We start from the raw sequence: 13671 nt of genomic DNA on the forward strand, positions 1-13671 counted from the left end.
TCTCTGTAATCCTCTTATGTAAAACACTTTTGTTTGAGTAGGAAAAAACAAAGATTAATAATATAACCAACGGTCTTTTAATGCCGTGACCAGGATTCGAACCTGGGTTATTGCGGCCACAACGCAAGGTACTAACCACTATACGATCACGGCTGGGCCCTCTCCGTAATTCTCTTATGAAAAACAATTTTGTTTGAGTAGGAAAAAACAAAGATTAATAATAAAACCAAGGGTCTTTTAATGCCGTGACCAGGATTCGAACCTGGGTTATTGCGGCCACAACGCAAGGTACTAATCACGGCTGTGCCCCTCTCTGTAATTCTCTTACGAAAAACACTTTTGTTTGAGTAGGAAAAAACAAAGATTAATAATAAAACCAAGGGTCTTTTAATGCCGTGACCAGGATTCGAACCTGGGTTATTGCGGCCACAACTCAAGGTACTAACCACTATACGATCACGTCTGTGCCCCTCTCTGTAACTCTATTATGAAAAACACATTTGTTTGAGTAGGAAAAAACAAAGATTAATAATAAAACCTAGGGTCTTTTATTGCCGTGACCAAGATTCGAACCTGGGTTATTGCGGCCAAAACGCAAGGTACTAACCACTATACGATCACGGCTGTGCCCCTCTCTCTAATTCTCTCATGAAGTACACTTTTGTTTGAGTAGGAAAAAACAAAGATTAGTAATGAAACGAAGGGTCTTTTAATGCCGTGACCAGGATTCGAACCTGGGTTATTGCGGCCACAACTCAAGGTACTAACCACTATACGATCACGGCTGGGCCCCTCTCCGTAATTCTCTTATGAAAAACAATTTTGTTTGAGTAGGAAAAACAAAGATTAATAATAAAACCAAGGGTCTTTTAATGCCGTGACCAGGATTCGAACCTGGGTTATTGCGGCCACAACGCAAGGTACTAACCACTATACGATCACGGCTGTGCCCCTCTCTGTAATTCTCTTATGTAAAACACTTTTGTTTGAGTAGGAAAAAACAAAGATTAATAATAGAACCAAGGGTCTTTTAATGCCGTGACCAGGATTCGAACCCGGGTTATTGTGGCCACAACGCAAGGTACTAACCAATATACGATCACGGCTGTGCCCCTCTCTGTAATTCTCTCATGAAAAACACTTTTGTTTCAGTAGGAAAAAACAAAGATTAGTAATAAAACCAAGGGTCTTTTAATGCCGTGACCAGGATTCGATCCTGGGTTATTGCGGCCACAACGCAAGGTACTAACCACTATACGAACACGGCTGTGCCCCTCTCTGTAATTCTCTTATGTAAAACACTTTTGTTTGAGTAGGAAAAAACAAAGATTAATAGTAAAACCAAGGGTCTTTTAATGCCGTGACCAGGATTCGAACCTAGGTTATTGCGGCCACAACTCAAGGTACTAACCACTATATGATCACGGCTGTGCCCCTCTCTGTAACTCTATTATGAAAAACACATTTGTTTGAGTAGGAAAAAACAAAGATTAATAATAAAACCAAGGGTCTTTTATTGCCGTTACCAGGATTCGAACCTGGGTTATTGCGGCCACAACGCAAGGTACTAACCACTATACGATCACGGCTGTGCCCCTCTCTGTAATCCTCTTATGTAAAACACTTTTGTTTGAGTAGGAAAAAACAAAGATTAATAATATAACCAACGGTCTTTTAATGCCGTGACCAGGATTCGAACCTGTGTTATTGCGGCCACAACGCAAGGTACTAACCACTATACGATCACGGCTGGGCCCCTCTCCGTAATTCTCTTATGAAAAACAATTTTGTTTGAGTAGGAAAAAACAAAGATTAATAATAAAACCAAGGGTCTTTTAATGCCGTGACCAGGATTCGAACCTGGAATATTGCGGCCACAACGCAAGGTACTAACCACTATACGATCACGGCTGTGCCCCTCTCTGTAATTCTCTTATGTAAAACTCTTTTGTTTGAGTAGGAAAAAACAAAGATTAATAATAGAACCGAGGGTCTTTTAATGCCGTGACCAGGATTCGAACCTGGGTTATTGCGGCCACAACGCAAGGTACTAACCACTATACGATCACGGCTGTGCCCCTCTCTGTAATTCTCTCATGAAAAACACTTTCGTTTGAGTAGGAAAAAACAAAGATTAGTAATAAAAGCAAGGGTCTTTTAATGCCGTGACCAGGATTCGAACTTGGGTTATTGCGGCCACAACGCAAGGAACTAACCACTATACGATCACGGCTGTGCCCCTCTCTGTAATTCTCTTATGTAAAACACTTTTGTTTGAGTAGGAAAAAACATAGATTAATAATAGAACCAAGGGTGTTTTAAAGCCGTGACCAGGATTCGAACCTGGGTTATTGCGTCCACAACGCAAGGTACTATTCACTATACGATCACGGCTGTGCCCCTCTCTGTAATTCTCTTATGAAAAACACTTTTGTTTGAGTAGGAAAAAACAAAGATTAATAATAAAACCAAGGGTCTTTTAATGCCGTGACCAGGATTCGAACCTGGGTTATTGCGGCCACAACGCAAGGTACTAACCACTATACGAACACGGCTGTGCCCCTCTCTGTATTTCTCTTATGTAAAACACTTTTGTTTGAGAAGGAAAAAACAAAGATTAATAATAAAACAAGGTTCTTTTAATGCCGTGACCAGAATTCGAACCTGGGTTATTGCGGCCACAACTCAAGGTACTAACCACCATACGATCACGGCTGGGCCCCTCTCCGTAATTCTCTTATGAAAAACAATTTTGTTTGAGTAGGAAAAAACAAAGATTAATAATAAAACCAAGGGTCTTTTAATGCCGTGACCTGGATTCGAACCTGGGTTATTGCGGCCACAACGCAAGGTACTGACCACTATACGATCACGGCTGTGCCCCTCTCTGTAATTCTCTCATGAAATACACTTTTGTTTGAGTAGGAAAAAACAAAGATTAGTAATGAAACCAAGGGTCTTTTAATGCCGTGACCAGGATTTGAACCTGGGTTATTGCGGCCACAACTCAAGGTACTAACCACTATACGATAACGGCTGGGCCCCTCTCTGTAATTCTCTTATGAAAAACAATTTTGTTTGAGTAGGAAAAAACAAAGATTAATAATAAAACCAAGGGTCTTTTAATGCCGTGACCAGGATTCGAACCTGGATTATTGCGGCCACAACGCAAGGTACTAACCACTATACGATCACGGCTGTGCCCCTCTCTGTAATTCTCTTATGTAACACTTTTTTGTTTGAGTAGGAAAAAACAAAGATTAATAATAGAACCGAGGGTCTTTTAATGCCGTGACCAGGATTCGAACCTGGGTTATTGTGGCCACAACGCAAGGTACTAACCACTATACGATCACGGCTGTGCCCCTCTCTGTAATTCTCTTTTGAAAAACACTTTCCTTTGAGTAGGAAAAAACAAAGATTAGTAATAAAAGCAAGGGTCTTTTAATGCCGTGACCAGGATTCGAACTTGGGTTATTGCGGCCACAACGCAAGGAACTAACCACTATACGATCACGGCTGTGCCCCTCTCTGTAATTCTCTTATGTAAAACACTTTTGTTTGAGTAGGAAAAAACATAGATTAATAATAGAACCAAGGGTGTTTTAAAGCCGTGACCAGGATTCGAACCTGGGTTATTGCGTCCACAACGCAAGGTACTATTCACTATACGATCACGGCTGTGCCCCTCTCTGTAATTCTCTTATGAAAAACACTTTTGTTTGAGTAGGAAAAAACAAAGATTAATAATAAAACCGAGGGTCTTTTAATGCCGTGACCAGGATTCGAACCTGGGTTATTGCGGCCACAACGCAAGGTACTAACCACTATACGAACACGGCTGTGCCCCTCTCTGTATTTCTCTTATGTAAAACACTTTTGTTTGAGTAGGAAAAAACAAAGATTAATAATAAAACAAGGTTCTTTTAATGCCGTGACCAGAATTCGAACCTGGGTTATTGCGGCCACAACTCAAGGTACTAACCACTATACGATCACGGCTGGGCCCCTCTCCGTAATTTTCTTATGAAAAACAATTTTGTTTGAGTAGGAAAAAACAAAGATTAATAATAAAACCAAGGGTCTTTTAATGCCGTGACCAGGATTCGAACCTGGGTTATTGCGGCCACAACGCAAGGTACTAACCACTATACGATCACGGCTGTGCCCCTCTCTGTAATTCTCTTATGTAAATTTTTTTTGTTTGAGTAGGAAAAAACAAAGATTAATAATAGAACCGAGGGTCTTTTAATGCCGTGACCAGGATTCGAACCTGGGTTATTGTGGCCACAACGCAAGGTACTAACCACTATACGATCACGGCTGTGCCCCTCTCTGTACTTCTCTTTTGAAAAACACTTTCGTTTGAGTAGGAAAAAACAAAGATTAGTAATAAAAGCAAGGGTCTTTTAATGCCGTGACCAGGATTCGAACTTGGGTTATTGCGGCCACAACGCAAGGAACTAACCACTATACGATCACGGCTGTGCCCCTCTCTGTAATTCTCTTATGTAAAACACTTTTGTTTGAGTAGGAAAAAACATAGATTAATAATAGAACCAAGGGTGTTTTAAAGTCGTGACCAGGATTCGAACCTGGGTTATTGCGTCCACAACGCAAGGTACTATTCACTTTACGATCACGGCTGTGCCCCTCTCTGTAATTCTCTTATGAAAAACACTTTTGTTTGAGTAGGAAAAAACAAAGATTAATAATAAAACCGAGGGTCTTTTAATGCCGTGACCAGGATTCGAACCTGGGTTATTGCGGCCACAACGCAAGGTACTAACCACTATACGAACACGGCTGTGCCCCTCTCTGTATTTCTCTTATGTAAAACACTTTTGTTTGAGTAGGAAAAAACAAAGATTAATAATAAAACAAGGTTCTTTTAATGCCGTGACCAGAATTCGAACCTGGGTTATTGCGGCCACAACTCAAGGTACTAACCACTATACGATCACGGCTGGGCCCCTCTCCGTAATTTTCTTATGAAAAACAATTTTGTTTGAGTAGGAAAAAACAAAGATTAATAATAAAACCAAGGGTCTTTTAATGCCGTGACCAGGATTCGAACCTGGGTTATTGCGGCCACAACGCAAGGTACTAACCACTATACGATCACGGCTGTGCCCCTCTCTGTAATTCTCTTATGTAAATTTTTTTTGTTTGAGTAGGAAAAAACAAAGATTAATAATAGAACCGAGGGTCTTTTAATGCCGTGACCAGGATTCGAACCTGGGTTATTGTGGCCACAACGCAAGGTACTAACCACTATACGATCACGGCTGTGCCCCTCTCTGTACTTCTCTTTTGAAAAACACTTTCGTTTGAGTAGGAAAAAACAAAGATTAGTAATAAAAGCAAGGGTCTTTTAATGCCGTGACCAGGATTCGAACTTGGGTTATTGCGGCCACAACGCAAGGAACTAACCACTATACGATCACGGCTGTGCCCCTCTCTGTAATTCTCTTATGTAAAACACTTTTGTTTGAGTAGGAAAAAACATAGATTAATAATAGAACCAAGGGTGTTTTAAAGCCGTGACCAGGATTCGAACCTGGGTTATTGCGTCCACAACGCAAGGTACTATTCACTTTACGATCACGGCTGTGCCCCTCTCTGTAATTCTCTTATGAAAAACACTTTTGTTTGAGTAGGAAAAAACAAAGATTAATAATAAAACCGAGGGTCTTTTAATGCCGTGACCAGGATTCGAACCTGGGTTATTGCGGCCACAACGCAAGGTACTAACCACTATACGAACACGGCTGTGCCCCTCTCTGTATTTCTCTTATGTAAAACACTTTTGTTTGAGTAGGAAAAAAACAAAGATTAATAATAAAACAAGGTTCTTTTAATGCCGTGACCAGAATTCGAACCTGGGTTATTGCGGCCACAACCCAAGGTACTAACCACTATACGATCACGGCTGGGCCCCTCTCCGTAATTTTCTTATGAAAAACAATTTTGTTTGAGTAGGAAAAAACAAAGATTAATAATAAAACCAAGGGTCTTTTAATGCCGTGACCAGGATTCGAACCTGGGTTATTGCGGCCACAACGCAAGGTACTAACCACTATACGATCACGGCTGTGCCCCTCTCTGTAATTCTCTTATGTAAATTTTTTTTGTTTGAGTAGGAAAAAACAAAGATTAATAATAGAACCGAGGGTCTTTTAATGCCGTGACCAGGATTCGAACCTGGGTTATTGTGGCCACAACGCAAGGTACTAACCACTATACGATCACGGCTGGGCCCCTCTCCGTAATTCTCTTATGAAAAACAATTTTGTTTGAGTAGGAAAAAACAAAGATTAGTAATAAAAGCAAGGGTCTTTTAATGCCGTGACCAGGATTCGAACTTGGGTTATTGCGGCCACAACGCAAGGAACTAACCACTATACGATCACGGCTGGGCCCCTCTCTGTAATTCTCTTATGAAACACAATTTTGTTTGAGTAGGAAAAAACAAAGATTAATAATAGAACCAAGGGTGTTTTAAAGCCGTGACCAGGATTCGAACCTGGGTTATTGCGTCCACAACGCAAGGTACTATTCACTTTACGATCACGGCTGTGCCCCTCTCTGTAATTCTCTTATGAAAAACACTTTTGTTTGAGTAGGAAAAAACAAAGATTAATAATAAAACCGAGGGTCTTTTAATGCCGTGACCAGGATTCGAACCTGGGTTATTGCGGCCACAACGCAAGGTACTAACCACTATACGAACACGGCTGTGCCCCTCTCTGTATTTCTCTTATGTAAAACACTTTTGTTTGAGTAGGAAAAAACAAAGATTAATAATAAAACAAGGTTCTTTTAATGCCGTGACCAGAATTCGAACCTGGGTTATTGCGGGCACAACTCAAGGTACTAACCACTATACGATCACGGCTGGGCCCCTCTCCGTAATTCTCTTATGAAAAACAATTTTGTTTGAGTAGGAAAAAACAAAGATTAATAATAAAACCAAGGGTCTTTTAATGCCGTGACCAGGATTCGAACCTGGGTTATTGCGGCCACAACGCAAGGTACTAACCACTATACGATCACGGCTGTGCCCCTCTCTGTAATTCTCTCATGAAATACACTTTTGTTTGAGTAGGAAAAAACAAAGATTAATAATGAAACCAAGGGTCTTTTAATGCCGTGACCAGGATTTGAACCTGGGTTATTGCGTCCACAACTCAAGGTACTAACCACTATACGATAACGGCTGGGCCCCTCTCTGTAATTCACTTATGAAAAACAATTTTGTTTGAGTAGGAAAAAACAAAGATTAATAATAAAACCAAGGGTCTTTTAATGCCGTGACCAGGATTCGAACCTGGGTTATTGCGGCCACAACGCAAGGTACTAACCACTGTACGATCACGGCTGTGCCCCTCTCTGTAATTCTCTTATGTAAAACTTTTTTGTTTGAGTAGGAAAAAACAAAGATTCATAATAGAACCGAGGGTCTTTTAATGCCGTGACCAAGATTCGAACCTGGGTTATTGTGGCCACAACGCAAGGTACTAACCACTATACGATCACGGCTGTGCCCCTCTCTGTAATTCTCTTTTGAAAAACACTTTCGTTTGAGTAGGAAAAAACAAAGATTAGTAATAAAAGCAAGGGTCTTTTAATGCCGTGACCAGGATTCGAACTTGGGTTATTGCGGCCACAACGCAAGGAACTAACCACTATACGATCACGGCTGTGCCCCTCTCTGTAATTCTCTTATGTAAAACACTTTTGTTTGAGTAGGAAAAAACATAGATTAATAATAGAACCAAGGGTGTTTTAAAGCCGTGACCAGGATTCGAACCTGGGTTATTGCGTCCACAACGCAAGGTACTATTCACTATACGATCACGGCTGTGCCCCTCTCTGTAATTCTCTTATGAAAAACACTTTTGTTTGAGTAGGAAAAAACAAAGATTAATAATAAAACCGAGGGTCTTTTAATGCCGTGACCAGGATTCGAACCTGGGTTATTGCGGCCACAACGCAAGGTACTAACCACTATACGAACACGGCTGTGCCCCTCTCTGTATTTCTCTTATGTAAAACACTTTTGTTTGAGTAGGAAAAAACAAAGATTAATAATAAAACCGAGGGTCTTTTAATGCCGTGACCAGGATTCGAACCTGGGTTATTGCGGCCACAACGCAAGGCACTAACCACTATACGAACACGGCTGTGCCCCTCTCTGTATTTCTCTTATGTAAAACACTTTTGTTTGAGTAGGAAAAAACAAAGATTAATAATAAAACAAGGTTCTTTTAATGCCGTGACCAGAATTCGAACCTGGGTTATTGCGGCCACAACTCAAGGTACTAACCACTATACGATCACGGCTGGGCCCCTCTCCGTAATTCTCTTATGAAAAACAATTTTGTTTGAGTAGGAAAAAACAAAGATTAATAATAAAACCAAGGGTCTTTTAATGCCGTGACCAGGATTCGAACCTGGGTTATTGCGGCCACAACGCAAGGTACTAACCACTATACGATCACGGCTGTGCCCCTCTCTGTAATTCTCTCATGAAATACACTTTTGTTTGAGTAGGAAAAAACAAAGATTAGTAATGAAACCAAGGGTCTTTTAATGCCGTGACCAGGATTTGAACCTGGGTTATTGCGTCCACAACTCAAGGTACTAACCACTATACGATAACGGCTGGGCCCCTCTCTGTAATTCACTTATGAAAAACAATTTTGTTTGAGTAGGAAAAAACAAAGATTCATAATAGAACCGAGGGTCTTTTAATGCCGTGACCAAGATTCGAACCTGGGTTATTGTGGCCACAACGCAAGGTACTAACCACTATACGATCACGGCTGTGCCCCTCTCTGTAATTCTCTTTTGAAAAACACTTTCGTTTGAGTAGGAAAAAACAAAGATTAGTAATAAAAGCAAGGGTCTTTTAATGCCGTGACCAGGATTCGAACTTGGGTTATTGCGGCCACAACGCAAGGAACTAACCACTATACGATCACGGCTGTGCCCCTCTCTGTAATTCTCTTATGTAAAACACTTTTGTTTGAGTAGGAAAAAACATAGATTAATAATAGAACCAAGGGTGTTTTAAAGCCGTGACCAGGATTCGAACCTGGGTTATTGCGTCCACAACGCAAGGTACTATTCACTATACGATCACGGCTGTGACCCTCTCTGTAATTCTCTTATGAAAAACACTTTTGTTTGAGTAGCGAAAAACAAAGATTAATAATAAAACCGAGGGTCTTTTAATGCCGTGACCAGGATTCGAACCTGGGTTATTGCGGCCACAACGCAAGGTACTAACCACTATACGAACACGGCTGTGCCCCTCTCTGTATTTCTCTTATGTAAAACACTTTTGTTTGAGTAGGAAAAAACAAAGATTAATAATAAAACAAGGTTCTTTTAATGCCGTGACCAGAATTCGAACCTGGGTTATTGCGGCCACAACTCAAGGTACTAACCACTATACGATCACGGCTGGGCCCCTCTCCGTAATTCTCTTATGAAAAACAATTTTGTTTGAGTAGGAAAAAACAAAGATTAATAATAAAACCAAGGGTCTTTTAATGCCGTGACCAGGATTCGAACCTGGGTTATTGCGGCCACAACGCAAGGTACTAACCACTATACGATCACGGCTGTGCCCCTCTCTGTAATTCTCTTATGTAAAAAACTTTTGTTTGAGTAGGAAAAAATAAAGATTAATAATAGAACCAAGGGTCTTTTAATGCCGTGACCAGGATTCGAACCTGGGTTATTGTGGCCACAACGCAAGGTACTAACCACTATACGATCACGGCTGTGCCCCTCTCTGTAATTCTCTCATGAAATACACTTTTGTTTGAGTAGGAAAAAACAAAGATTAGTAATGAAACCAAGGGTCTTTTAATGCCGTGACCAGGATTTGAACCTGGGTTATTGCGTCCACAACTCAAGGTACTAACCACTATACGATAACGGCTGGGCCCCTCTCTGTAATTCACTTATGAAAAACAATTTTGTTTGAGTAGGAAAAAACAAAGATTCATAATAGAACCGAGGGTCTTTTAATGCCGTGACCAAGATTCGAACCTGGGTTATTGTGGCCACAACGCAAGGTACTAACCACTATACGATCACGGCTGTGCCCCTCTCTGTAATTCTCTTTTGAAAAACACTTTCGTTTGAGTAGGAAAAAACAAAGATTAGTAATAAAAGCAAGGGTCTTTTAATGCCGTGACCAGGATTCGAACTTGGGTTATTGCGGCCACAACGCAAGGAACTAACCACTATACGATCACGGCTGTGCCCCTCTCTGTAATTCTCTTATGTAAAACACTTTTGTTTGAGTAGGAAAAAACATAGATTAATAATAGAACCAAGGGTGTTTTAAAGCCGTGACCAGGATTCGAACCTGGGTTATTGCGTCCACAACGCAAGGTACTATTCACTATACGATCACGGCTGTGACCCTCTCTGTAATTCTCTTATGAAAAACACTTTTGTTTGAGTAGCGAAAAACAAAGATTAATAATAAAACCGAGGGTCTTTTAATGCCGTGACCAGGATTCGAACCTGGGTTATTGCGGCCACAACGCAAGGTACTAACCACTATACGAACACGGCTGTGCCCCTCTCTGTATTTCTCTTATGTAAAACACTTTTGTTTGAGTAGGAAAAAACAAAGATTAATAATAAAACAAGGTTCTTTTAATGCCGTGACCAGAATTCGAACCTGGGTTATTGCGGCCACAACTCAAGGTACTAACCACTATACGATCACGGCTGGGCCCCTCTCCGTAATTCTCTTATGAAAAACAATTTTGTTTGAGTAGGAAAAAACAAAGATTAATAATAAAACCAAGGGTCTTTTAATGCCGTGACCAGGATTCGAACCTGGGTTATTGCGGCCACAACGCAAGGTACTAACCACTATACGATCACGGCTGTGCCCCTCTCTGTAATTCTCTTATGTAAAAAACTTTTGTTTGAGTAGGAAAAAATAAAGATTAATAATAGAACCAAGGGTCTTTTAATGCCGTGACCAGGATTCGAACCTGGGTTATTGTGGCCACAACGCAAGGTACTAACCACTATACGATCACGGCTGTGCCCCTCTCTGTAATTCTCTCATGAAATACACTTTTGTTTGAGTAGGAAAAAACAAAGATTAGTAATGAAACCAAGGGTCTTTTAATGCCGTGACCAGGATTTGAACCTGGGTTATTGCGGCCACAACGCAAGGTACTAACCACTATACGATCACGGCTGTGCCCCTCTCTGTAATTCTCTTATGTAAAAAACTTTTGTTTGAGTAGGAAAAAATAAAGATTAATAATAGAACCAAGGGTCTTTTAATGCCGTGACCAGGATTCGAACCTGGGTTATTGTGGCCACAACGCAAGGTACTAACCGATATACGATCACGGCTGGGCCCCTCTCCGTAATTCTCTTATGAAAAACAATTTTGTTTGAGTAGGAAAAAACAAAGATTAATAATAGAACCGAGGGTCTTTTAATGCCGTGACCAGGATTCGAACCTGGGTTATTGTGGCCACAACGCAAGGTACTTACCACTATACGATCACGGCTGTGCCCCTCTCTTTAATTCTCTCATGAAAAACACTTTTGTTTCAGTAGGAAAAAACAAAGATTAATAATAAAACCAAGGGTCTTTTAATGCCGTGACCAGGATTCGAACTTGGGTTATTGCGGCCACAACGCAAGGAACTAACCACTATACGATCACGGCTGTGCCCCTCTCTGTAATTCTCTTATGTAAAACACTTTTGTTTGAGTAGGAAAAAACAAAGATTAAAAATAGAACCAAGGGTGTTTTAAAGCCGTGACCAGGATTCGAACCTGGGTTATTGCGGCCACAACGCAAGGTACTATTCACTATACGATCACGGCTGTGCCCCTCTCTGTAATTCTCTTATGAAAAACACTTTTGTTTGAGTAGGAAAAAACAAAGATTAATAATAAAACCAAGGGTCTTTTAATGCCGTGACCAGGATTCGAACCTGGGTTATTGCGGCCACAACGCAAGGTACTAACCACTATACGAACACGGCTGTGCCCCTCTCTGTATTTCTCTTATGTAAAACACTTTTGTTTGAGTAGGAAAAAACAAAGATTAATAATAAAACAAGGTTCTTTTAATGCCGTGACCAGAATTCGAACCTGGGTTATTGCGGCCACAACTCAAGGTACTAACCACTATACGATCACGGCTGTGCCCCTCTCTGTAGCTCTCTCATGAAAAACACTTTTGTTTGAGTAGGAAAAAACAAAGATTAATAATAAAACAAGGTTCTTTTAATGCCGTGACCAGAATTCGAACCTGGGTTATTGCGGCCACAACTCAAGGTACTAACCACTATACGATCACGGCTGTGCCCCTCTCTGTAATTCTCTTATGAAAAACACTTTTGTTTGAGTAGGAAAAAACAAAGATTAATAATAAAACCAAGGGTCTTTTAATGCTGTGACCAGGATTCGAACCTGGGTTATTGCGGCCACAACGCAATTTACTAATCACGGCTGTGCCCCTCTCTGTAATTCTCTTACGAAAAACACTTTTGTTTGAGTAGAAAAAAACAAAGATTAATAATAAAACCAAGGGTCTTTTAATGCCGTGACCAGGATTCCTACCTGGGCTATTGCGGCCACTGTAGCGAAATATTAGACAAAAATTTAGACATAGCAAAATATATTTTTTAATTGTCGTGTTAAAGATTATAGGATAGGATTAGAAATTAAGTTAGAAATTAAACGGAAAAACGGAGCGAAAAAGTAGAAACGTTTAATAGAAGTTATTAAGCGTGTGTTTGAAAAACTTTGTGAACCCTCTACGAAATCTGTGACTGTACGAAGGAATTTCGGGAAATTCGCGTTCGGGAGCTCGAAAATTAAACTGTATATCCCAAACAATCCGAACTGAAATGGATCCGCATAAACGAAACGTCGGTAAAAGAGGCCACGCGAGAGGTTCGTTAACGCGTCTAGAAAATGAAATAAATCAAGCTTTAGGAGCCACGTCTTTAGCTGTAAACAACGCTATATTGACTAAATACGTTCTTCAGTTAGACAATATAGAATCGAACATTAGTGCTTTAAACGAGAAAGTCCAAGACGGACTGACTACGGACGCGGAATTGGACAAGGACTTGATGGATTGTGAAACAATTCAAAATAAAATCATCGATTTAAAGTCAAGGTGCATCGACGCTCAACAGAACTTGCAAATGACAAACCAGAGGTCATCAGCGTCAAGTACAACGCAGATAGTAAGCCAACCACAATCTCCTATACCTTTTAATAACGCGCAGACTGTAAATACGAAATTGCCGCGTATAACTATCGAGAAATTTTATGGAGATATTAGTAAATGGCAGGAATTTTGGACATCTTTTGAAAATACCTTCCACAATACCGAGTTACCCGATTCCGCCAAGCTTATCTATCTCAGAAGTTACCTAGGGGGTATTGCTTTATCTAGTGTTAGGGGTTTATCAATGACCTATCAGAACGCGGTGAACACTCTCGAAGAACGATTCGGTAGAGATGAAGATATAACACAAGCTCATATCGAAAATATACGAAATTTAGAACCTGTTAGAAAATCGTCAGACATAAGAAGTTTACGGAATTTCTTTGATGTTCTTTACGTTAGTGTTATGGGATTAGAGACTCTTA

General features: G+C 40.5%; 14 non-coding genes across 14 annotated transcripts; all 14 read right to left on the minus strand.

Annotated features, from left to right (window-relative positions):
- Positions 1-81: 81 nt before the first annotated feature.
- On the minus strand, positions 82-153 carry TRNAH-GUG (transfer RNA histidin (anticodon GUG)). Its single transcript has one exon. It is a non-coding gene; the product is annotated as a tRNA-His (tRNA).
- A 720-nt stretch (positions 154-873) lies between these two features.
- TRNAH-GUG (transfer RNA histidin (anticodon GUG)) lies at positions 874-945 on the minus strand. Its single transcript has one exon. It is a non-coding gene; the product is annotated as a tRNA-His (tRNA).
- Positions 946-1839: 894 nt separating this feature from the next.
- Positions 1840-1911, minus strand: TRNAH-GUG (transfer RNA histidin (anticodon GUG)). Its single transcript has one exon. It is a non-coding gene; the product is annotated as a tRNA-His (tRNA).
- An 89-nt stretch (positions 1912-2000) lies between these two features.
- Positions 2001-2072, minus strand: TRNAH-GUG (transfer RNA histidin (anticodon GUG)). Its single transcript has one exon. It is a non-coding gene; the product is annotated as a tRNA-His (tRNA).
- Positions 2073-3126: 1054 nt separating this feature from the next.
- TRNAH-GUG (transfer RNA histidin (anticodon GUG)) lies at positions 3127-3198 on the minus strand. Its single transcript has one exon. It is a non-coding gene; the product is annotated as a tRNA-His (tRNA).
- An 893-nt stretch (positions 3199-4091) lies between these two features.
- On the minus strand, positions 4092-4163 carry TRNAH-GUG (transfer RNA histidin (anticodon GUG)). The gene has a single exon. It is a non-coding gene; the product is annotated as a tRNA-His (tRNA).
- An 893-nt stretch (positions 4164-5056) lies between these two features.
- On the minus strand, positions 5057-5128 carry TRNAH-GUG (transfer RNA histidin (anticodon GUG)). The gene has a single exon. It is a non-coding gene; the product is annotated as a tRNA-His (tRNA).
- An 894-nt stretch (positions 5129-6022) lies between these two features.
- Positions 6023-6094, minus strand: TRNAH-GUG (transfer RNA histidin (anticodon GUG)). Its single transcript has one exon. It is a non-coding gene; the product is annotated as a tRNA-His (tRNA).
- Positions 6095-6987: 893 nt separating this feature from the next.
- TRNAH-GUG (transfer RNA histidin (anticodon GUG)) lies at positions 6988-7059 on the minus strand. Its single transcript has one exon. It is a non-coding gene; the product is annotated as a tRNA-His (tRNA).
- A 250-nt stretch (positions 7060-7309) lies between these two features.
- TRNAH-GUG (transfer RNA histidin (anticodon GUG)) lies at positions 7310-7381 on the minus strand. The gene has a single exon. It is a non-coding gene; the product is annotated as a tRNA-His (tRNA).
- Positions 7382-8435: 1054 nt separating this feature from the next.
- TRNAH-GUG (transfer RNA histidin (anticodon GUG)) lies at positions 8436-8507 on the minus strand. Its single transcript has one exon. It is a non-coding gene; the product is annotated as a tRNA-His (tRNA).
- A 1054-nt stretch (positions 8508-9561) lies between these two features.
- TRNAH-GUG (transfer RNA histidin (anticodon GUG)) lies at positions 9562-9633 on the minus strand. Its single transcript has one exon. It is a non-coding gene; the product is annotated as a tRNA-His (tRNA).
- A 1215-nt stretch (positions 9634-10848) lies between these two features.
- On the minus strand, positions 10849-10920 carry TRNAH-GUG (transfer RNA histidin (anticodon GUG)). Its single transcript has one exon. It is a non-coding gene; the product is annotated as a tRNA-His (tRNA).
- A 250-nt stretch (positions 10921-11170) lies between these two features.
- On the minus strand, positions 11171-11242 carry TRNAH-GUG (transfer RNA histidin (anticodon GUG)). The gene has a single exon. It is a non-coding gene; the product is annotated as a tRNA-His (tRNA).
- Positions 11243-13671: the final 2429 nt, after the last annotated feature.

The sequence above is a fragment of the Phalangium opilio genome, unplaced genomic scaffold, assembly GCF_054372755.1.
Source record: "Phalangium opilio isolate 3A_F unplaced genomic scaffold, DU_Popi_V2 ptg000017l_1, whole genome shotgun sequence".
Classification (NCBI taxonomy): Eukaryota; Metazoa; Arthropoda; class Arachnida; order Opiliones; family Phalangiidae; genus Phalangium; species Phalangium opilio.